Below are 23,952 nucleotides of genomic sequence, written 5' to 3' on the forward strand. Positions count from 1 at the left end.
AAATTTGCTTCTCCAAATAAATTTTTCTTACCACCCGTGCAAGTCTCTGTGGGAGACACAGTAAATAAAGCCTTACTATCCACAGGAGAGCAGTAAGTTAACAATGGAGAAAACTCTTCAAAAACCATACCTGCTGCACAAATGTTAGGTGCAACAGTTAGCCTCAGAAGCAGCAAATCTGAATACTTTTAAACTAGAAGGACTTTCAAATTCTGTAATCTAACCTCAGATTCTGGTACCAATTCCAAAATAGGGGTGGAGAGGGGTGACTGTGGTTCCCCACACCACCAAGCAATTCTCCAGCACCAGCTGGTTGTCCTGCAATTCAACTCAATTCTGACTCTTATCTACCTAAATATAGCATCAGATTCCACCAGTTTAGGGCTCAGCTGTACAAGATTGTCACCCCACCACACACACACACAGATACACTTCAGACCCCAGTTGTCACCTGTGCTTCTGACGGACCAGGTATAAATGGGAGATTCCAGTGGTGTCTCCCTCTTGATAAATTTGCTGGAGTAGCTTACAGAATTCAGAGAAACATTTTATTTACTAGTCTACCAGGACCATTTCTGTCTCTCTGGTATAATAAGTATACTGGAAGCATGACCAGGCTCTAGTGGCTTAGAGAATGAAGATCTAGTCTTAGAAAGACAGACCCCTGCTTGGATGTTTCTGGAGACCAGGCAAAGACCTGAGTTTCAGGTTCTCCTTTGGTGGATGGCTTGTGGAGACAACAGTGAACTACCCATAGTTCCCAGCACAGAAGTCATGGAGGAAACCTTGGCTTCACACTCTGTGCAAGCTTCTGTATTTGGTTCTATCCAGGTTGTATTTGAAAGGTAGGCTTGTTCACAGCAATGAAGAGCAACATGAACTCAGTGAAATCTCCTAAGATTCTGCAGGGCAGATCTTTGTGTTATTTTAATTACCTCAGGACCTGAAGGGGACATTGCTATAGAAAAGGGGTCTGGCACATGTAAAGCTGATAAGGAAGAAAACAGAATATGAGGAATTTCTGGTCAGGCTGCTGGAAGTATGTAACAGCTAAAGGCCTTTCCAGTGCACAGCTGTGTAACTCCTGGTCCTCATTGCCTTTCTACTCTTCCTGGCCCCCAGCATCATGAGGACGAAAGGGTATTCTAGAAATCTTTGGTCAAATTCCCTTTCATGGACCCTCCCTTTATAATTAATAATGTCTTTCTTACTCTTGAGAAAAAGCTTACACCGCCTGAGATGTATGTCGAGGTTGTAAGAGATGGGAGCATGGACCACTTGGATATTCTTCCAAGAAATCTCTGGTCCAAACCCCAGACCTGTGCGAGCTCCACAGACAGTGCCATCCCCTTGGAGTGGAAAAGGCCATACCTTTTGGGCCTGCTTCAAATGAGTGTGAAGGGACCTTGCCACAGGTAGCCATTTTTGATTCAGAAGAAGTTATACAAAAAGTCAGAACATTTTTCTCACCTTAAAAGTGGTTACTGAATACCTCCTTTATTCAAAACCCTCTCTTCCACCCATTTTTTTGGAACATGTGTGAGTGTGTGTGTGTGTGTGATCCAGTTCTGCTCAGACATTTAAGAAATCATATTAAAAGCAGAAAACTGAATTATGTTCAATACATTTTCATGTATAGATTGGCCTAAGTCTCTCGGTATCCCAAAATACTTACTCCATTGTTTATTTTAAAGTAAGGCAACAGAGGCCTGGCTCAGGAAAGGGAGCTACTCCTGGAAGCCTCTTCAAGATTCACTTTTGAGGAAGGTATAAAATATATTTTTGTGGAACTAGTTCTAGAATGTGAAGGGAGCTCATGGTCACACTGATGGAAAACCTATGCTATAATGCTACGAAAGGTTTCTTTTCCTCTGTGTATGTGTGTGAGCATGCACCTGTATCTATGTTTGATTAACAATTGTGTGTCACAGTCAAAGTGCAAGAAGGAAGCCTGATCACCTGCCCCCTAACACCCTGTGGTTTGAAAGTAACAAAATTCTCTGAGCAGTGATATGCTGCTTCTCTGCCTTAGTAGTCACTTGGTACCACTTTTAAGTTCCAAACAGCCACTGTTTTTAGAGCCTTCTTGCTTTCCATTTCTGAGTGTGTTTCATTACTATGCCTTTTTGATCTTGGAAATGTATTCTTAAACTACCAATTATATGAAATATTACTACAATAAAACATACCTGTATTCTCCATGAAATTTTTTGTACTAGGATTTGACCTTCATTGCTAATTCTTGAACTGCCTTCCTACTTTGTGGCTTATATGCACTCCTATTTCTTCTGTCTGTTGACCATTTCAAAGCTTTTGTCTAGAAATTAAGCTGGTAAAATGACATAGAAGGCTTTCCCCTGATAGCCCCTTCCTTTGATACAAATGGAAATGGGCCATGATAGCACTGAGGACTTCAAAGTTTGACAGTTTTAAGAATGATTTGGAGAATCAAGAGGAAAAAGGGACTCTTACAAGTGAATTCAGAGTATTATTTTGCCCCAAATCCTATTTAACATAGATGAAAATTTGGGTTTATCATAGATCATGATTATACATTAGCTCTTTGAAGTTGTAATGTTGAGATGTTCTTTGAACATCTATTTTGAAGTTCTAACTAGAGATCTTAGAATAAAACTCCCCCTGGTGAAATGTAAAATGTGAAGAGGTGAAAGAAAAGTCAGACTGGAAGGAAAAAGAATCTTTCCCAACCATAACCAGGCCATGCAAATAGAAGTCAGATGGGAGAAGAAACAGAAGCAGAAATGGCTTTGTAATTCACGGAGCATGAAGCTCTTTGAGAGTGCCAGCCATAGGGAGCCACCGAGGTGGGAAGTCTCTCTGTTTTGGGAACACAAGCTGGAATTTCAAAGATATGAAGACACAGGCCTTTCTCTGAAAGTGGTGGACTGTGATGTCCTTTAGAGGGAACATCCAGAGCTGAGTACGTACTCATGCTAAGGAAAGTTATTCTGTCAATCTAGAAAGGTCTAGAGACCTTTGAAAACAATAGGAAGCAGAAAAGGCATACACTTCAGCATCTGAGAGGCCTGTGTTGGTACTTTGTAAATCACTTAATCCCTCTGCGCCCAGTTTCTTCATCTGCAAATTGGTGATGATAATAGTAGGATTGTCATGAACATTAAATGAGATCATGGGCATGGGGCACTTGGTGAGGTACCTGGCAAACAGGAGCCATTTAATTAATTGTCATCAGCACTCACTATCCAAATGATAAAGAACAGTGTATCTAGGGCTTTTGTTAGGAGAGATTTCTTATTACATTACTCTGTTACTGAGATCCCTTGTAAAACCCTAAATTTGCTTTTGCCACTCTTTTCCTATTGGCAGTTCACTCAGTGTCCCTCCCATCTCTCTCACACCCTGCTATTTTGTGCATTTGGTAAACTTCCAACTGCCAGTATCTGCCATTTTCCAGGCCAAGAGCTGTAGAAGACTGCCGGTGCAGGTGGCAGGGAGGAGGTGAGGGCACTTAATGGCTTCCCACGAGCAGCCCTCGGTCAGTGACTGATGGGAGTGGGTACACAAATGCCCAACCTCTCTTGCCTCTTAGGTAGGATAGTTGTGATTCCCAGAGTTTCTGTGCGGACTAGACTCTTACCTGGCTACTGCACACTCTTTAATGTCTGCCTTCTCTTCTCCATCTCACTTTCTTACTTTCTTATTGGGTTTCTTTCATTTCTCAAATCAGCTGTCAGAACTGGAATATTTATTGCTGAGTTTGATTCTGGGAGAACCCAATGAAGTCATTTTCTTGAGAAAAAATAGTTGTCAAGTGGCTTTCTACCAAAAGATGTTTAATAATAGAAAAACTAAAGTGTTCTTTATATGGTTAACTCATATTTCCCTACACACATTATTTGGCAACAGTATTATTTAAACAGTTAAACAACATAAAGGTGATTTGAAAGAAGTATAAGGACACCACTGAATTTATAATTAAGTGCATTCAGTTTAAGCATCTAAGATTAGGCATCAGTTTCATGAAATGCCAAAGAAAAACAATCTCAGATAAAAAGAGTTAATGATTTAAGAACAATATCAATTGCAACTATTAAGTCCTCCTGAATTCAAGTGTCTGCACACAGTATTAACTGGTGTCCTTGGAATACTAGGTCCCGTTGATAGCTATTGACCAGGTTTATGGTAATGGAAATGAGTAGAGAATGGATAGTCACTCATATTCTTTTACTTCTTAGTTACTAAAAACGTACACTAAAAAGTGCTGTTCTCTACTATGCTCGTTCTCTTATTTGAGGAATAAAAGGAGAAAAAAAATGGAAACAAAGTGTGAGCTCTTTCTTAACAAAAGGCACTTGATCGATATTCTTAAAGACAACTTCAGTGAGGAAGTCATAACTGCATAACCTGTATGAGTAGCTTAATTTTGGCAAAGGAAGGGAATGAATGGGACGGGAAGGCTAAGAGCATAGGCGGAACCCATCTATAATCATGGCTCCACATTTAGTAACTGCTTTAATTCTTTATCATAAATGTAAAAGCCAGTCCAGATACATGCAATATTTATAATAAATGTTGAGACCATGATATTATCATCATGAGGCCTGTTTGCATTCTTTCTCATGTGGACAAAGCCCAAATTTCTTGTCTCCCCACAAAATTAACTTCTCTATTTCCTGCATTGGCCACACATCTGATTTTGGAGAGCTGTTCCATCTGTGTATCAGGTTGGCATGAGGTGAGACATGTCCCTCTTTTACTGATGGTGCCTTACAGTTTGGACAACGTATCTGATGTCTTTTTGACTTTGTCTCCTAGGATGGTTTACAAATGATATCAGTGGTTGTAGCTTCAAAACAGCAGCTTTCAAACTTTTTTTTTCTAGCAATTTAATCCTGTTTCCAAATAGAATACTTTTTTGAGCTCCAAAGTGTAATAGATAACATGGAAATACTGATTCAATAGTTTAAACTGGTAGCAGACTGCTGTATGTGCTCAGTATAGTTCACAATCATTATTCATGCAGAGACTCCAGGGAGGTATAGTGGGAAATTTTACTTCCAAATTAAATTGCCAACCACATCTTAACTACTGCCTGCATTTTCCATCATGAACATCCAACTCAGACAAGAAGCAGATGAAAATTATAATAAGTACTGAAAGATTTATAATTCAATACTAAGACATTATCTGTTGGAAATTAACTTGTTTTTGAACGATTGGCTGTTATGTGATAAGGTTATGTTCCAGGCAGATGAGTCTACATCTTACATGGTATGTAAATGGGAAGGGCACACTACAGTAGAATGGGGTAACTGGTGTGGGAAACTGAGTTCCCTTATCATATACCGCTTACAGAAAGTACAGTTTACTAAGAGAGGCTCAAAGAATGCATCCTTAGCAAATTATGCCAGGAGATTTCAGGCTGGGGGAGTTTAAGGAATGAATCGTTTCTATCCTCCTTGGTACTGCCTGTCTGAGATCCCATCTAGCTGCATGAAACCCAGAGTGAGGTCTCAACTGACACTTTAATTCAAAACTGTTACCCTGAAAATTCAGCGTGATACCCCAGCACGACTGCAAAATCTTACATTAACTAACCAGCCTAGTAACCTGGCTCTAATAATTCCTTGTTATGCCACTAGCACCATCTTGAAACATTGCTTACAGTTTATGTAATAAGACCAAGTATTGCACATGTCCAATATAGACTATATGTAGGCCTTGATAAATATGTGGGACTTCATTATACATCTTTAGAAATGAGACTAAGCCAGGTAGTCGCCTTTAAAAACAAAAGACCAGGACTAATCCTTACTCTTACTAACAAGTAACATATTTAAAGAAACATTTATTTAAATAACATGTTTAAAGGACTAAATCCACAGATTTGGTAAAAGTAGCTTTATACTGAGGTTTGCACACAGGAATTTCTTAGCCAGGTGATATCTTGGAAGGGGGTTCACCAAAATGTGCTAAAATCTGATATAAAACGCATATGAGTTAGTGACTCCCAGTGTATTGCCACAGTGTTCAAATACTCATAAAAATTTTTTTTAATTTGGACCAAATTATTTGTATGTAACACCTGAAACAACTTACCAGGATTTTAGGCGTCTAGAAACATAGCTGGAAAATAAATCCTAAAATGAGATCCTTGACTTGGAGGATTTTGATTATTGCCATTTTACAAGGAGAAAAAGCAAATAAAACAAAAAACAGAAAAAAAAGACTTAGGCAAGATTACACAGTAACTCGGTGGCAGACTTGGAAAGTGGAGGTCAAGGTTTCTGTGCTGAAGTCCAGGAATCTAATTACCTAAATTTCCAATAAGTAGAATATAGAACCCAAGTTCCTAAAGAGAACTATATTATTTAATTTGGTGTAAAATTCAAGTGGGAACTATTAGTTGCTAAAAATATAGCAGTGGGATTCAAGTTCCTATTACTTTGACTTTGCTCTTGAATCCCTGTCTGATGGCTTGATAATGATAAAAAATTAAAGCCTAAAGCTATGCACAGGAATAGTCATTAGTTGATGAGGACAGAACCAATAGTGGGTAGGAATTGTAGGCCATGAAGTCATCTGTAATAATCTTCCTAATAGTTTTTGGGCCATGATGTGCTGAATATCAAACACCAGCTGACTCAGTTTGTAGGTTGTAAAGTGTCTGTGGGCAACAAAGTGTCATTGTTTCTCCCTAAAATGATGCTAAAGTACATTCCCAATAGAATATCATTTTAAATGACCACCATTTAAAGAAATCCTTTTCCTCCAGAAGTAATATTCAGAACAGTCTGCTCTAGATTGAAGGCTTGGGTGACTTTTTGTGTCCCATGGGAAATTTTGAACTTTTCCATCTGATCATCAAGAGGAGTCAGGGGGAGCCTAGCCAGGGTGCTCACTTTGGAAAAACACAAGAAATTCTGTGTTGTGGAGGAAAATGTAGGGGTGAGTATTCACTTAAGCCACTTAGTTTGCCCATTCAGAAGGTAAGTCCAAAGGATGGGAAACAATCTATAAATGGAAGACAAAACCCAGAACAGCCATGAGGACATGTAATATCAGGGAGGCATGGATCGTGGAGAGGTCTCTTTTTATTCTTATTGATTTTCAAGTATGTGGCTTACTAGTTTTGAGGGTGGGTGTGAACATGTGCTTCGTATCTGTGCCACCTTCTCATTTCTTTTTCCTGAAAATCCCTGGGGTGGGGTGGGGTTAGGGCCAGCCAGGGTTAGTGTGTATGAGTCAGCAGGGAAGGTTTCAAGAAACAGTTTGACTGAAGACTTTTTATAAATAACTAATAATTGCATGAGGAGATAGGACATGTTTCAGGCAATGCTCATAAAGGAAATATTTTATGTGAAAAATACGCTATTTCCATAACACATACTTGCACCCACTGGGAGTTACAAAGTACTTTGCATTTAGCTGGGTTGTGAAGGGGTTTCTACCACTCTGCTTCTGAAATGACATCTGTTTTTTTTTTTCATTTTTCTTTTTGCTGTGAATACTTATAGGCTTTGTAGAGTAGACCCGATGACTTGGAATATGCATCCTCAATAGATAAAAAGGTAGTTAAAGTACCTTCCATTGGAACAAGACCAAGATGCATTGTGACTAACCAAAAGTGCTCATTTTATTTGAAAGAGGGTGTGGAGTAAATGGCTCTGATTCTGGGCCAGGTGTTTGACAACCTGGGCCAGTGGCAGCAAAGGCTGTGGTGTCAGGGCAGAAAGGATGTGCTGACGAACATTGTCACTCCTTCTGGTGGCCGTCTTTCTCATCCTAGAGGGGCCTGGCTTAGATACATCCTAGAGGGGCCTGGCAGGTCTAAAATGAGCAGGAAAGGGACACAAATTGGGAAATACTTGAGCCTCATACTAAAGACTGGGGTGCAGGGACATCTTTCCCATCATTTGTCACAGCCGAAAGGACAGGCATCTCCCACAAAGTTGTTGAGATGACAGATACTTCCTGCATGGAAGCTCTGCGCTAACTACCTTTCTAGAGATTCCTTTCAAGCTCAAACTGGGATTACAGGAGGCATTCAGCAAATGAACACTGGCTGGACCAGCTGTTCCATCTATAACACGCTGAGGCCCTTCAGAGTGTCTAAAGTCTGGTATAATTTGTCTGCACAGGTGCTTCACATAGAAAGCTATTAAGTTTTCATTTATGCTGGCATTTCACCAGAGGTATTCAAGCCTCCCAGAGCTGGAAAAGGTTACATTCTTAAATGATAGGATACAAAGGAATTTCAGATCTTAGGGAGAGAAGCTGGAACTAGTGGGCAATCGCCCTACTGGTTCATAATGTGTCCTTGGTTTCTGAACTCCTTCAGCATCTTGCCTGCCTCTGCCCTTCTTGATACTTCTGTGCCAGATACAGTCGCTGATTAACCCTCCTTTTCATTTTTATGTCAAACATTTCTAATGTCTCAGTGATAAACTCAGCCTGACTGGTGTGCTGCTGACCTTGCACTTGCTTTGAATTTGCTGGTCAGCTGCAGTTTACTCTTCACGGCTTGCCTGAAGTTAGCATTATGTGATGTGATGTGATGATGTGAGCAAAACAGATTAGAAATGGTCCAGAAGATTAGACCAACAAAACAATGGATGACTTCTGTCTCAACCACATGCAGATGGAAGAGAGGTGGATAGGATAGATACATCCTAGAGGGGCCTGGCAGGTCTAAAGTGAGTGGGAAAGGGACACAAATAGGGAAATACTCAAGCCTTCATATTAAAGACTGGGTTGCAGGGACATCTTTCAAGTCCTTTTAATTTGTTTAAGAAATAATTTCATCCTTGCATCTGAATATATTTGAACACAGGTGCAAGTTAAATACAGTGGAACCCACTGGGCTCCTGATGTTAAGGTGGGTGTCCTATACCTGCCTTGGGAGGTGGCTCCATAAGATGAGTTTTTTGATCCCTTCTTTGTTTCCATTGGAATGGATGTTAGCATAGTCACTTCGTATCTTAGGGAACCTCCAGCCTGTCTGCGTTCGGTGACACCCTTCCTCTTCTTTCTCTCCTCCTCCTCAGGACATACAGAAGAAGGTGGCAATTCCCTCACCTCCTTTTACCTTTGATTTTTAAAACACTTGCCATGTGCTGGCCCTGTGCCCAGCATGTCACCTTCATCTCCTTATTTAATATTGCCAATAGGCAGCCGAGGTAAGCATTACCAGCACCATTTTATGGACAGAAACTGAGACTCAGAGGGGTAAAGAAACTCATGAAGGTCATGTAGCGAGTAAGTCGTATAGCCGAGACTCCCAGGCAGGTACCGTTACGAAAGCCGCCCCACCCCCATACGACCTATCTGCATTAACTCTGAATCTGTGTTTTCGTTAAAAACATTTGGAAAAAGAGAGACCAAACTTTTGGGTTAAAAATGAATTTCATACACTTGCATCTCAAAATACTTTTAGATAAACAAAATGAGAAAAGTTGAGGAGTCCACGTGTTCTCAGGGACTGGAGTAGCTGCTGTTCCCATCGCCTTGTGTCTGTTTCATCAATATGAGTTACGTTTCATTAAAAAAGACCCACAGAAACAGAAAGCTGGACAGTTTAAAGTCATCTTTAGAGGCTTGACAGTCAGTGACTGTTTCATTCTCCTTTATCGCTATGTCATGAGAGCAAATTGAGATCTGATCACAGAATATGGTTTTGTTCCTCTCCGTATTCTAGACATAAAGTGCCTTAAGCCGTAGTGACCTCTACTCACACGAGATGTGGTTGGAGAGTCACAAGCAGTGTGGGTGATTCTCACCCAAGAAGCACCCCTCCAGTGGGCTCTAGACGTCTCTGGATGAAATGCGACAGCTGTCCAGGAGGGTTAGGAAGACTGAATGCTGAAAATAGCTGTGTGGGTCTCGTGCATGGTTGGGAAGTAGATCATCATTATGCAGGTAGGGAATAGTCTAAACCCCAAACACTGAACTGTTACCTTTATGAAACAGAACATGGCCTTTGTGATCTGACTGTTCAGCAACTCAAGGCCAAAGGAGTTTCAATAAAAAGAGGAAAAACACAAAGTTCGATTAGTTTTGCCCTCGGGACAGGGCTTTGCCTCTGACACTTGGCATTTCTTTGGACATAGTACATCCCTCCGCGGTGGACTTCAGGTGCTTGGACATGTGTTTGGGCACCCCTGCTGCTGGTGGGCTAGGGGAGCTCTTGCTGCTGGAGCTCATCGGCAGCTCCCCATGGGTCCTCCTGCTGTTCTTACCCCTGTGAAGCGTCCTGCCTTACCACCCCGCACAGTGAGCGCTTGTATCCTCTGGCACCACCATGCACTTTTGGAGCTTCGCATCTGCTCTTGAGTCTGGTTGTTTCAATGGTTGAAAAATTATATATTAAACCTTGCCAAAATCTGAATGGGCACTTGAAAATTCTTTACACTTGTAACTGAAAAATTTTGAGCCTTTCTAGCTCATTTGGTTGCAACTTTCTCTTGTTTGTTATGAATATGCTATTAATTCTCAGTTCCTGCAAGTATCAAATTTGGTATGTTCTCTGTTTATTGTTAGTTTTTACATGGCTCACTATCCCTTGATATTGAAACTCCTTTGAGCATGTTAAATGGTGGCATTGGTCATGCCAAGCAAGTCTGAGGTTCTCTGAATCAGGGAAGATGAAAAAAATCAGAATCTTTACAATTTCACAAGTAATGGAGCCAGGCCTTCCAGTACTCTAAAAGGTGTAAAATCACTGCTATCCCAGAATGCAAGACTGTTTAAGCACCCATAAAGCAAATTTTTGCTTCAGGAGATCCTTTCATCTCTCGGTATCACATTCAGTGTCCGATAAACAAAGCCTAGTGCCTGTTTGTCCTGTTAGCCACCTAAAGTCTTCGTTCTCACACACTGTACCAGTTGATTTTTATCTACCCTGTTAGAATAGTTTAATATCCATTACAGGCAGCCTTGCAGATGATGTTCAAGAATCATCAGGTTCATGAAAATCCTTTCGGCCTGAAATATTTTCACTGATCCTACTTCACCTGTTGCGCCCAAGCAGCCCTTCTATAGTTTCCTTCTCCTTTCATTGATGTCCCCTCTGAGTCACAGGGCCTGTGATCACCCCTATCTGGTCAGGCACACTCAGAGTTCACCCTGTTGCATCACAGATTCTCACGTCTACCGCAGGAAGTGGGAAGATGCTATGAAAAGGAAATATGTCAAGTCCATCTAGCCAGCATCTCATGATACTTACTTGGCATATGGGCCAATATGCTTTCATGAGTCTCATAGTCTTAAAATTTTTTTTATTTGTAGCAAAATATGCATACATACAATTTACAGTTTTAACCATCTTTAAAAAGGTACTCAGGTCAATGGTATTCACACTGTTGTGCAACCATCACCATTATCCATCTGCATAACTTCTTTCATCTTGCAGAGTGGAAACCCTGTACCCATTAAACTCTAACACTCCTCTCTCCTCTCTCCCCACAGCCTTTGTCAACTACCATTCTACTTTCTGTCTTTATGAATTGGACCACTTCAAGTATCTCATGTAAGTGGAATCATACAACATTAGTCCTTTTGTGACAAGCTGATTTCACTTCATGCCTTCAAGATTCACCTATAGCATGAGTCAGGATTTCCTTCCTTTTTTAAGGCTGTGCAATATTGTATTGTATGTGCAATTGTGTTTATCTGTTCTTCTGCTGATGGACACTTGGGTTGCTTCCATCTGTTGGTTATTGTGAATAATGCTGCTATGAACATGGGTGGACAAATATTTTTTCAAGCCCTTGTTTTCAATGCTTTTAGGTATATATCCAGAAACTGAATCATATGGTAACTCCACTTTTAAGTTTTTGAGGACCTGCCCTACTGGTTTCTACTATTGTTGCACCATTTTACATTCCTACCAGCAGTGCACAAGAGTTCTCTTTCTCCATATATTCACCATTTATTTTCTGGATTTTTTTAATAACCATTTTAATACGTATGAGGTAGTATCTCATTGTGGTTTAATTTGTCTTTCCCTAATAATTAGTTATGTGGATCAACTTTAATGTGTGCGTTTTCTTTGGAAAGCTGTTCAAGTTCTTTAACCTTGTTTAATTGGATTGCTTGGTTTTTTGTTGTGGAGTTGTAGGAGTTCTTTGTTTTTCTGGATATTAACTACATTAGATAGATGATTTGCAAATATTTTCTTCCATTCCATGGATTGCCTTTTGCTCTGTAGATAGTGTCCTTTGATGCACAAGTTTTTAATTTCGCTGTAGTCAATTTATCTTGTTTTCCCTTTTGTTGCCTCTGCAGCCTTTGTTGTTTTATATTAAATCTCTTCAGAATGTTTTTTATCCTAATGGAATAGTCTTGCTTACTTTACTCTTTCCTCCAGCTTTGTATTAGAGACCTTTAATTAACCTCACTGTTAAATGCTTTTCACTCCCACAGCCATTGAAGTCCGGCCTGGAGTGTTGCTCCCCCTGCAGGGTTAGTGAACAGGCTGTGGAGCTAAGGGGCCTTACGTCCCCATGCTGACTTTTACTTATGCCTTCCCTGAAACTGGAGCTCTGTTCTAAAGACTGACATTTTATTTGGTTTGCTTGATAGCCTCAGAATTCCATCTACTTGTTCACTGTCCATTGGTGCTTATATTTATTTCTATTTGTGTAGTTAGTTTGATCTCTGTCAGAGAAATTAATGAGCATCCTAAATACCCTTATCTGGGTCAGGTATTCTTTTAACTTCCCCCTTTAGACAGTTTGAACCCCCTTTTTGAACAAAAGCTTAAGTGGAAGCTCAGCATCACTGATAGGAGCAGCGACTGCACTGTTTGAAGCAGGGGATGAAGAGGTTCAGTTTGCCACTTTCCCTCCTCCAGCTCCTGCAGCTTTTTCTCTGAACCTGGATGGAGGCTGTGTGGAGTCTGCTCAGCACAGAAAAGCCTGCTGACGGGGTGAGAAATGGTATGTGATCATTCACTTCCCTTTTCCTCAGTCCTGCTCATATCAAAGCAGTTCAGTTTTTTATGTTAAATGTATTGAAGAGTCCATGTAACTGGCATTCAATTTAAACAACAGGACTTTCTGCCTGAAATAACCATTCAAAGGTTCCCTATCTATCTTACTGGCCAGACAATAACCCACATGTAGCTGAGGACTTGCAACTGGAATACACCTCTTGCAACATCCCCATGTGGATTCTGACCCAGTTTATTGATGAGTACTTTGTGTAAGAAAGATTCAAAAGCAGAGGAGAGTCACCTGGTAAGAAGGCCAGATACTGAGACACAGAAATTTAATTTTGATCCAAATTTTAAATGAGAAGGCAACTCAGAGATCATTAGCCCAGAGGCTGCAAATTGTGTTTAGTTTGCACAGCATTTTAAAAATTAGTCACAAGCATTAAAAAATCAGAAACGTTTATATAAAAATCTTGACTCTACCTACCCTTGAGAAAATAGAAGATATGACAACACTAGGCCGATCATTCTGTGTGGCAGTGATGAATCACCAAGGGGGCTTAAGACAATGCCAGGGTCTAGTCTGCATTCCAGACAAATGAGATGATATTCTTCACAGTTAGTACCCAGTCAGCAGCATAAAAATTGTGATTAAAAACACATTAAATTTACTACATAAAAGATGTGTTTAATTTAAACACATTAAAATTACCATCTTAATCATTTTTAAGTGTACACTTCAGTAGTGTTAAGTATATTCACACTATTGTGCAATAGATCTCTAGAACTTTTTCATCTTGCAAAATTGAAACACTATACCCATGTTATAGGATTTCCTTCCTTTTCCAAGGCATACTATTTCATTATGTATATATACCACATTTTGTTTATCCATTTATCTGTCATTGGATATTCAGTGGGTGGCTTCCATTCCTGGCTGTTATGGGTATGCAAATACCTCTTTGAGATCCAGCTCTGAATTCTTTTGGATATATATCCAGAAGTGGGATTATTGGGTTATATGCTAATTTTATTTGGTTTTATTTTGAGGAACCTGCCTACCACTTTCCGTCATGGCTGCACCATTTTACATTCCTGCCAAGAATACAGAAGGGTTTCAGTTTCTCTAGGCCCTTGTCAACAACCACTGTTTTCCATCCTTTCAGCCACTGTCATGGGTGTGAAGTGATATCTGACTGTGGTTTTGATTTACTTTTCTCTAATTTTTAGATATGTCAAACATCTTTTCATACGTTTGTTGGCCATTTGTCTATCTTCTTTGGAGAATTGTCTATTCAAGTCCTTTTCCCATTCTTCAATTGATTATTTGTTTCTTTGTTGTTGAATTGCAGAAGTTCCTCAGATATTCTAGATATTAACTCTGTATCAGGTCTATGAATTTCAAGTATTTCCTCCTATTCACTTTATACCATTCATTCTGTTGATAGTTTCTTCTGCTGTGCACAAGTTTTTAAGTTTGATATAGTCCAATTTGTCTATTTGTGTGTGTTTCTGGAGCTTTTGGTGTCATATCCAAAATATCATTGTCAAATCTAATATCCTGAAGCATTTCTCCTATTTTTCTTCTAGCTGTTTTAGAGTTGTTGGTCTTACATTTAGATCTTTAATGAATTCTGAGTTAATATTTGTATATGGTACACCATACAGAGGTAAGGGTCCAAATTCATTTTTTGTGTGTGGATATCCAGTTTTCCAATACCATTTATTTAAAAGGCTGTCTTTTCCCTATTGTGCATTCTTGGCACCCTTGTCATAAATCATTTGGCCATATAAGCAAGAGTTTTTTTCTACGCTCTCAAAACTGTTTCATGGGTCTGTACATCTGTCTTTGACACCAGTACCATACTGTCTTTTTTTTTTTTATTAAGTTATCATTGATATACAGTCTTACGATCAGGTTTCACATGAGCAACATTGTGATTAATACATTCCCCCGTATTATCAAGTCCCCACCACATACCCCATTACAGTTGTAGTCCATCAGCATAGTAATATGCTATAGAGACACTTAGAGTCACTACTTGTCTTCTCTGTGCTATACTTCCTTCCCTCTGCCCCCCATATTATGTGTGCTAATCATAGTACCCCTTAATCCCCTTATCCTTCCTTTCCCACCCAACCTCCCCAACCCCTTTCCCTTTGGTAACCGCTAGTCCATTCTTGGGTTCTGTGAGTCTGCTGCTGTTTTGTTCTTTCAGTTTTTGCTTTGTTCTTATGCTCCACAGATGAGTGAAATCATTTGGTACTTGTCTTTCTCTTGGTTAAGTTTATTCTTAAGTATTTTATCCTTTTTGATGCTATAGTCTGTTTGGATTTTTTTTTCATGATTCAGTCTTTGTAGTTCATATATTTCTAGGAATTCTCACTTCTGTGCTATCCAAATTGTTGGCATATAATTGCTCATACTAGTTTCTTAAAATACTTTTTCCTATCACATCAGTTACATTGTCCCCTCTTTAATTTACATTTAGTTGTTTGAGTCTTATTTTTTCTTAATTGGTCTAGATAAGGGTCTGTCAATTGTGTTAATTATTTTAAAATCCAAGGCTTATTTTTTTTTCTTTTGTTTTTCTATTTTGTATTTTATTTGACTCTGCTCTAATCTTTCTTAATTTCCTTCTGCAAATTATGGTAGTTCGTCCTTCCTTTTCTAGTTCCTTGAGGTGTAAATTAGGTTTGTTTGAGATTTTTTTTCTTTTTTTTAAGGTAAGAATTTACTGCTATAAACTTCCCTCTTAGTACTGCTTTTGCCATATCCTATCAATTTTGGTATGTTTTGTTGTTGCTTTTGTTTGTCTCCAGATATTTTCTAAATTCCCTTGTAATTTTTTTGACCTATTTGTTGTTTAAGAGTGAGTTGTTCAGTTTCCACATTTTATGAATTTTTATTTTTTCCTTTTGCTTTTGACTTCTATTTCATTCCCTGTGGTCAGAAAAGATACTTTACATGATTGCAATTTTCTTTAATTTCTTCAAACTTGTTTTCCTACCTAATGTATGGTTTATCTTGTAGAATGTTGCATGAGCACTTGATAAAATGTGCATTTGCCTGGTATTAGGTGGAGTGTTCTGTATATATTTGTATAGTGTTGTTCAAATCTTCTATTTCCTAATTAATCTATGTCTCGCTGTTCTATTTTAATGGGAAATAGAGTATTGAAGTCTCCTACTATTATTGCATTGCTGTCTATTTTTCTGTTCAATTCTGTCAATGTTTACTTTATATATTTCCTCCCTCCCTCCCTTCCTTCTTGGAAGAAGAGTGGAACAGTACAAGAACATTGATTTTTGACCTTTTTATTGATGTAGTGTATGATGTTGACAGATTTTTGAGTATTGTATCATCCTTGCATCCCTGGAATGAATCCCACTTGATCATGATATATGATCTTTTTTATTTATTTTTGAATTTGGTCGAATCCTGACAAAAATGTACACTTTTTATTATATTTTGTGGTATAGTGTTTATTTGTATAATTTAAAATCAAGTTCAGGTTTGGGTGTGTGGGTATGTAACTATGAAAATTCACTGTTGTGAGGCTGCAGCAATGAATGTACTTCTAATTTGGATGATGCTTTGAAAGGGATTTAACCTCTTTGGCTGTCTCCTTTGAACAACAAATTGAAGTTGGGATTCCTGCTGTGTCAATTCATGGTCTAGCATCAAGAATTCTCTGCGTTTAAAAGTGTTCATTGATATCAGATAGACTGCAGACAGTCCATGTCAATTCATTGGAAAAATCTTGTAAGCCAATATTTATTTTTCCTAACTCCTCAAAGACTTTCTATAACAAAAGACCAGAGACCCTTCAGACAAGCATAAGAAAGCAGGGCTTAATATAAGACCACACATTATAAAAATTTGAAAAATATTTGAGTTCTAAAGCATCTTTATGGCCTAGCTACTTTCCAAGGCCACGTTGGTAAGGCTGTTTTTCTCAGAAAAGGTTAGAAGGGAGAGGTACAGTGGATAAGCTGTAGGATGTTTTAAGACTTATCCAGTACAGATTTATATGAGAGCAAGCCAGATACTTTTAGCACCTTAAAAAAATTGTGTTGGTTTCTTTTTTATTTTAACATTGTTAAAAACTCATTTTAGCTTCTATTTTGCCTTATTGAAACATTACATAATCATCTCATGTTGCAACAAACTATGTCTTTAAAGCCCTTTGATATGTTTTTTATAATCAAGTGAAATAAAAAATTAACTGGAATATGAGAGATACTTTTCTTCTTAATTATAAGCTACTATTACCAAAATTTACAAAATAAATTTTGTGTGGTTATTTCTTACACAAAATAAATACAACATTGGGATTTAGTGTTAACTATTCAAATTATGGTATGCATAGTGACATAAAATATTACAAATTCAGAAAATTACCTAATTTAGTAAATTATAACATCTATTAGGATGATTCCTTAGTTATTCTTGTGGAAATGAGAGTTGGACCTCATAGCTGAAAATATATATTATTTTTATGGTATCCATCCAAATGTACCCTGGAATAACGCTGAAGGTTGTGGAAATCCTGACAAAATGGTTGTATTTTTGTATACTTTGTATTATCTTTTGTGGTATAGTGTTTATTTGTAAAATTTAAAATCATGTTCAGGTTTGGGTGTGTGGGTATGTAACTATGAAAACTACAGCTATTCACCTGTAAGGTTTCACAACTATATTCAGTGAATATATTTTCTTTCAATGCTCAAGGGCTTCTATTTTGTATATATGTTTGCCTTCATATGCTTACTTCACAATCTTAAAACTCAGGTCTTATACGTGCTTACGTTTAAGTATTCCGTGTAGTCATCTGGATTGCTTTAAACTAGTTTTAGCAATAAAAGAGGTATTTTAAGTCTTCATTCAATGATATCACACCTTCCCCATGATACATACTTTAGGAATTTTGTCCTGTATCCCTTCTGAGACTGTGCTTCTTTTTGCCCATTAAACAGGAAGCAAGACATTCTTCAACAAACTGGAACAAATAGTTCTAAAATTCATATGGAACCACCAAAGACCCCAAATAGCCAAAGCAATCCTGAGAAGGAAGAATAAAGTGGGGGGAATCTCGCTCCCCAACTTCAAGCTCTACTACAAAGCCACAGTTATCAAGACAATTTGGTACTGGCACAAGAACAGAGCCACAGACCAATGGAACAGAATAGAGACTCCAGACATTAACCCAAACATATATGGTCAATTAATATACAATAAAGGATCCATGGACATACAATGGGGAAATGACAGCCTCTTCAACAGATGGTGCTGGCAAAACTGCACAGCTACATGTAAGAGAATGAAACTGGATCATTGTCTAACCCCATACACAAAAGTATTCAAAATGGATCAAAGACCTGAATGTAAGTCATGAAACCATAAAACTCTTAGGAAAAAACATAGGCAAAAATCTCTTGGACATAAACATGAGTGACCTCTTCATGAACATACCTCCCCGGCAAGGGAAACAAAAGCTAAAATGAACAAGTGGGACTATATCAAGCTGAAAAGTTTCTGTTCAGCAAAGGACACCACCAATAGAACAAAAAGACAGCCTACAGTATGGGAGAATATATTCATAAATGACAGATCCAATAAAGGGTTGACATCCAAAATATATTAAGATCTCATGCACCTCAACAAACAAAAAGCAAATAATCCAATTAAAAAATGGACAGAGAAGCTGAATAGACAGTTCTCTAAAGAAGAAATTCAGATGGCCAGCAGACACATGAAAAGATGCTCCACATCGCTAATCATCAGAGAAATGCAAATTAAAACCACAATGAGATATCACCTCACACCAGTAAGGATCATCACCACCATCCAAAAGACAACAACAAATGTTGGCGAGGTTGTGGAGAAAGGGGAACCCTCCTACACTGCTGGTGGGAATGTAAATTAGTTCAACCATTATGGAAAGCAGTATGGATGGTCCTCAAAAAGCTCAAAACAGAAATACCGTTTGACCCAGGAATTCCACTTCTAGGAATTTACCCTAAGAATGCAGCAGCCTAGTTTGAAAAAGACAGATGCACCCCTATGTTTATCACAGCACTATTTACAATAGCCAAGAAATGGAAGCAACCTAAGTGTCCATCAGTAGATGAACGGATAAAGAAGATGTGGTACATATACACAATGGAATATTATTCAACCATAAGAGGGAAACAAATCCTACCATTTGCAACAACATGGATGGAGCTAGAGGGTATTATGCTCAGTGAAATAAGCCAGGTGGAGAGAGACAAGTACCAAATGATTTCACTCATCTGTGGAGTATAAGAAGAAAGCAAAAACTGAAGGAACAAAACAGCAGCAGAAACACAGAACCCAAGAATGGACTAACAGTTACCAAAAGGAAAGGGACTGGGGAGGATGGCTGGAAAGGGAGGGATAAGGGGGTGGGGGTAAATAAGGGGGGCATAACCATTAGCATGTATAGTGTGGGGGGGGCACGGGGATGGCTGTGCAACACAGAGGAGACAAGTAGTGATTCTACAGCATCTTACTATGCTGATGGACAGTGACTGTAATGGGGTTTGTCTGGGGGACTTGGTGATGAAGGGAGTCTAGTAAACAGCTATTCTCTTTTTTATATGTGCCATTTGCCTTTGTAAATGCTTAAGTTCTTCAGGAACAATAAAATTGTTCCTTCTGCCTACCTTGCTCACAGCTGACCCTGTACTAACAAGCAGTCAGGGCACATTGGTGTGATGCTATCATCCTTCTATTGCGCCCAGCTCTGTGACATGGTGTGACACTGTAGGGATCTCGGGTAGGGTCTGCTGACCATGCAGAGAATGATGCTGTTTAAACACTGAGTGTGTCACCTATGTGAGGTCATTGGTGACCTGAGAAAGTTTTCCCGTGGTATCATTTTATGCCCTTGGGACACATGAGTGCCAGGGAGAACTTTATCCCAATGGATAAATACCTGTTGATGATTTTGGTGATAGTGGCACTAAGTAGTATAAAGTAGCAAAAACTTAGTCTACTGTCCTCTCCTATACCTGTCCCTCCAACCCAGTAGGATTTGGTTCATGTCAGGTCTAGACCAAATGTGCCTTTTCCTTAGACCCATATTTTGGACACCAGGGCAACTCTGAGCCTATAGTCACTCTTGTTCAATGGCACTTAAAATTTTTGGAGTTATGAATCCCACTGAAAATCTAATGAAAGAATGAACTCTAGCATAAATAAAGTTTATTTTAGAAATGATCACAGTGTCTTCATAGATTGCCCTGAAGTTCATCTTAGGGTCCTCTAAGGACACTAACTTTTGCTGTTTGATCACCATCTGAGCAGTGTGTGAAGCATGTTACCGAAGTCATCTCAGTCAATCCCTACAGTGACCTTAGACAGGTTCTATGTTATACTCATTCTGCAAGATGAGGAAACAGAGGCATTGAGAGACTCAGTAGCCAGGTTACCCAAGAAGTCAGTACAGGTGCTCAAACTGGAACCTAGGCAGTCTGATGGCAGAGCAGGAGACCCTTGGACTCCAGTTTGAGAACTCTTGCTTTGGAGAATTTGATGTAGTTCCAGGCTGAATTCTAATCCTAAGAAGCATCAGGAATATTGGACAATCATGAGAATACTGAGTCTTTAAGGGGCTTCAGGGTGTGGCCCATAGATCAGCAAGCAGCTTTGATGTCACTTGACAGTTTGTTAGAGATTCAAAATCTCAGATCTCACTTAAGAACTATGGGATTTTTAATAAGATGCTCCAGGAGCTTTGCTTGCACATTAAAGTTTGAGAAGCTTTGGGTCAGATCACTCAGCAGCAGCAATTTTGACACCCTGTGAAACCAGTTTGAGCTTAAAATGAAAGTTTTGGTAACTTTTGTTAATATTTCTGATGGGTCCCAGTGATACAACTGGTAGAAATGGTGGTGTTGGGCAGGAGGTGTTATAGAGAGAGGTGGAGTCAGTACTAAATAAATATGTGTGAGAACAACATAGTGGCACCAAATAGGTCCCCCTGTTCTCATGTAATGGAAGGTCTAGTCAGCACCTTCCTTTAAAATGATACTATTCTAGAATTGAGAAACAAATTTATAAAAATGCCATTTTCACTTGTTACCCATATGCCTTCCAGCAGCACAGGATGATTCTGGGTGATATGAGTGTACGGATAGCCATCAAAGCTTCAGAAAGGACAGCTTTAATTTCTCTGGAATATTTCCTGCCAGGTACCATTTCCACGGCCGGTCTTTAAGAATCAGTGGGGATGTGTCACACCTGGTAAACAGGTGTCTTCCGAACTGATTGCTCAGTGCATCCATTCCTGATATTCCAGCTTTATTTACCTGGCTTCTGACATCAAATGTTGTTATTCCCATATATCTTTGGTGCCAGTGCCTTCCTTAGACTAAATTTTCTCTTGAATTGCTATCATCTTCCATTGGGTTTTGCAAGTAACCTCTTTCTTGTTTTTAAACTATAGTAAATTGAACTTCCTGTGGCTAAATGATGGTATATCCCTGAGGTGGAGCTTTTACTAAACAGTAGTTCTTTATTTTACACTCAGATCTCTCAGGTTCATAGTGGCATAGTGGGATAAAAGGAGTAAAATGCACTCATAGTCATGCATTTTCTGTTAGAACTTGAGACCTGTAAAGAATTTTTATCTAATTTAATAGGTTCTGGAATAGATATTGGGTTTTGGTGATGATGGTGGAGAGATTGTTATTTGAATGTTAAGAGAGCTGTGTGTGTTTTTCTATCTCTGAGCAGGGAGCATGAGATCTATTTAGAGATGTAACCAACAGCTGAGAATGAAGTCTCTGAAAACAAGCAAAAATGTCACTGCTAATAATTTTTATTCCTGTACCGAGTGCTCTATAAAAATGGTGCTAAAAATTTCTCTCTTAAAAAAATCTTATTTCATTATATTTTAAAGTATGGCACAGCTTCTTCAAGTGGTAAAGCTCTAGAGGACGCAATGTTTCAGGATGTTTAATAAGAGAATCTGCATTTGAGTCAACTAAAAAAAATCACACAAGATTGAAATTCCATTTAAATGATTATCAGTGAGACATACTGGTATTTTGTTTGAATATAGTATTGCTTAAGATGCAAAGAAATACACATTCTTGCCATTAGACAAACAAATGTGCCATTTAATATGTGGGACCTACTAGCCCTGAGAATTTTGCTTTCCCTGAAATCATTTGAAACAAGTGATGACTGAAAGAATAAATAATGTGATAACTCTTCAGCTGGGAGAATATTTCAATGTGAGATGTAGATACATTAAGGTATCTTGTTGTGTAGATTAATTTTTTGTTTATTAACCATTAACCCAAAATCAGAGCAAACAGCTCCTTGCCACAGGAATACAGGAACCACTGCAGACCTTGGGAATGTCAGGCAGGAAAATAGATATGAGCGGGGTGGAAAGTGAATAAGCCTACAAAGCCATAGTTAATCAGTTAGAGTGCAAAAAGCCAGGAGTAACTTGTTCTGGAATATTTGAATATTCCCCAGATAAAAGAGGGTACCTCAGCATAGCCCATGTCTTTATTGTGTTAATCATGCAGGCCCAGCTTATTTTTTAACTTTACTTATACACTGTTTTTTTCTCCTTTGGCCCTAATCAAGTAATTTGCAATGTGGGCAAGTAATTGAGCATGTAGGCCCAGCTGTAAACAACATAGTAAAAGGCAGGAAGGATTCCATCTTAAAGATAAGATTGCATTTTAATACCCAGGAAGTTAAGAAGTAAGATTCTTAACTTACTCTTCAGCAAACAAACAATAACTCGGCACACCTTGGGGAGCTGAGAAGTCTTGTTTGATGTGCTTCCAGACCAAGATGCCATACCCCAGGGAGAAATCAGAGCAGTAAATTCCTTGTGTTAAGTTAATTTCAAATATTCAGAAACCACTTAACAAGTTTGAACCCCCAGCCCTTAGTCACATACCTGAAGAATCCTTATAATGGGGAACCTCCAACCTTTCAGGGCACTCCTCTCTCTGAGGTTGCCTGCACTTTGTAAGTGCATAACCTTTTAACTTTAATAAACTCTTTCTTTTCAATCTTTTTTTTTTTTTTGGAGATAATTATTTTTTTATTGAAGGGTAGTTGACACACGGTATTACATTACATTAGTTTCAGGTGTACAACATAGTGATTCAACATTTATATACATGACAATTCTAGGTACCAGCTATCACCATACCAAGCTGTTACAATATCTTGACTATATTCATTACATCCCGGTTACTTATTATTTTACCATTGGAAGTGTATACTTTTTTTTTTTTTTTGTGAGGGCACCTCTCATATTTATTGATCAAATGGTTGTTAACAACAATAAAATTCTGTATAGGGGAGTCAATGCTCAGTGCACAATCATTAATCCACCCCAAGCCTGATTTTCGTCAGTCTCCAATCTTCTGAGGCATAACAAACAAGTTCTTACATGGAGAACAAATTCTTACATAGTGAATAAGTTACATGGTGAACAGTACAAGGGCAGTCATCACAGAAACCTTTGGTTTTGCTCATGCATTATGAACTATAAACAATCAGTTCAAATATGAATACACATTTGGTTTTTATACTTGATTTATATGTGGATACCACATTTCTCTCTTTATTATTATTATTTTTAATAAAATGCTGAAGTGGTAGGTAGATACAAGATAAAGGTAGAAAACATAGTTTAGTGTTGTAAGAGAGCAAATGTAGATGATCAAGTGTGTGCCTGTAGACTATGTGTTAATCCAAGCTAGACAAGGGCAATAAAACATCCACGTATGCAGAAGATTTCTCTCAGAACAGGGGGGTGAGGTTCTAAGCCTCACCTCTGTTGATCCCCAATTTCTCACCTGATGACCCCCCTGCGACTGTGCCTGTCTTAGGTTGTTCCTCCCTTGAGGAATCTTACCCGTCTCTGGCTAACCAGTCATCTTCCGGGGCCATACAGGGAAATGTGAAGTTGGTAAGTGAGAGAGAAGCCTTATTGTTTGAAAAGGTTAGCTTTTTATTTCTTTGCATATTT

At 38.7% G+C, this 23,952-nt stretch overlaps 1 long non-coding RNA gene across 2 annotated transcripts; it reads left to right on the forward strand.

Moving 5' to 3' along the window:
* Positions 1–699: 699 nt before the first annotated feature.
* On the forward strand, positions 700–18,633 carry LOC118921452 (uncharacterized). 2 transcript variants are annotated; one of them, XR_008993326.1, is made up of 4 exons: positions 700–1,767; positions 9,030–9,161; positions 11,449–11,509; positions 17,897–18,633. It is a non-coding gene; the product is annotated as an uncharacterized LOC118921452 (long non-coding RNA). The 2 variants fall into 2 exon arrangements; XR_008993324.1 differs by lacking the exon at positions 700–1,767 and having other exon boundaries at positions 2,424–9,161.
* Positions 18,634–23,952: the final 5,319 nt, after the last annotated feature.

This window comes from Manis pentadactyla, chromosome 13 (assembly GCF_030020395.1).
Source record: "Manis pentadactyla isolate mManPen7 chromosome 13, mManPen7.hap1, whole genome shotgun sequence".
Taxonomy (NCBI): Eukaryota; Metazoa; Chordata; class Mammalia; order Pholidota; family Manidae; genus Manis; species Manis pentadactyla.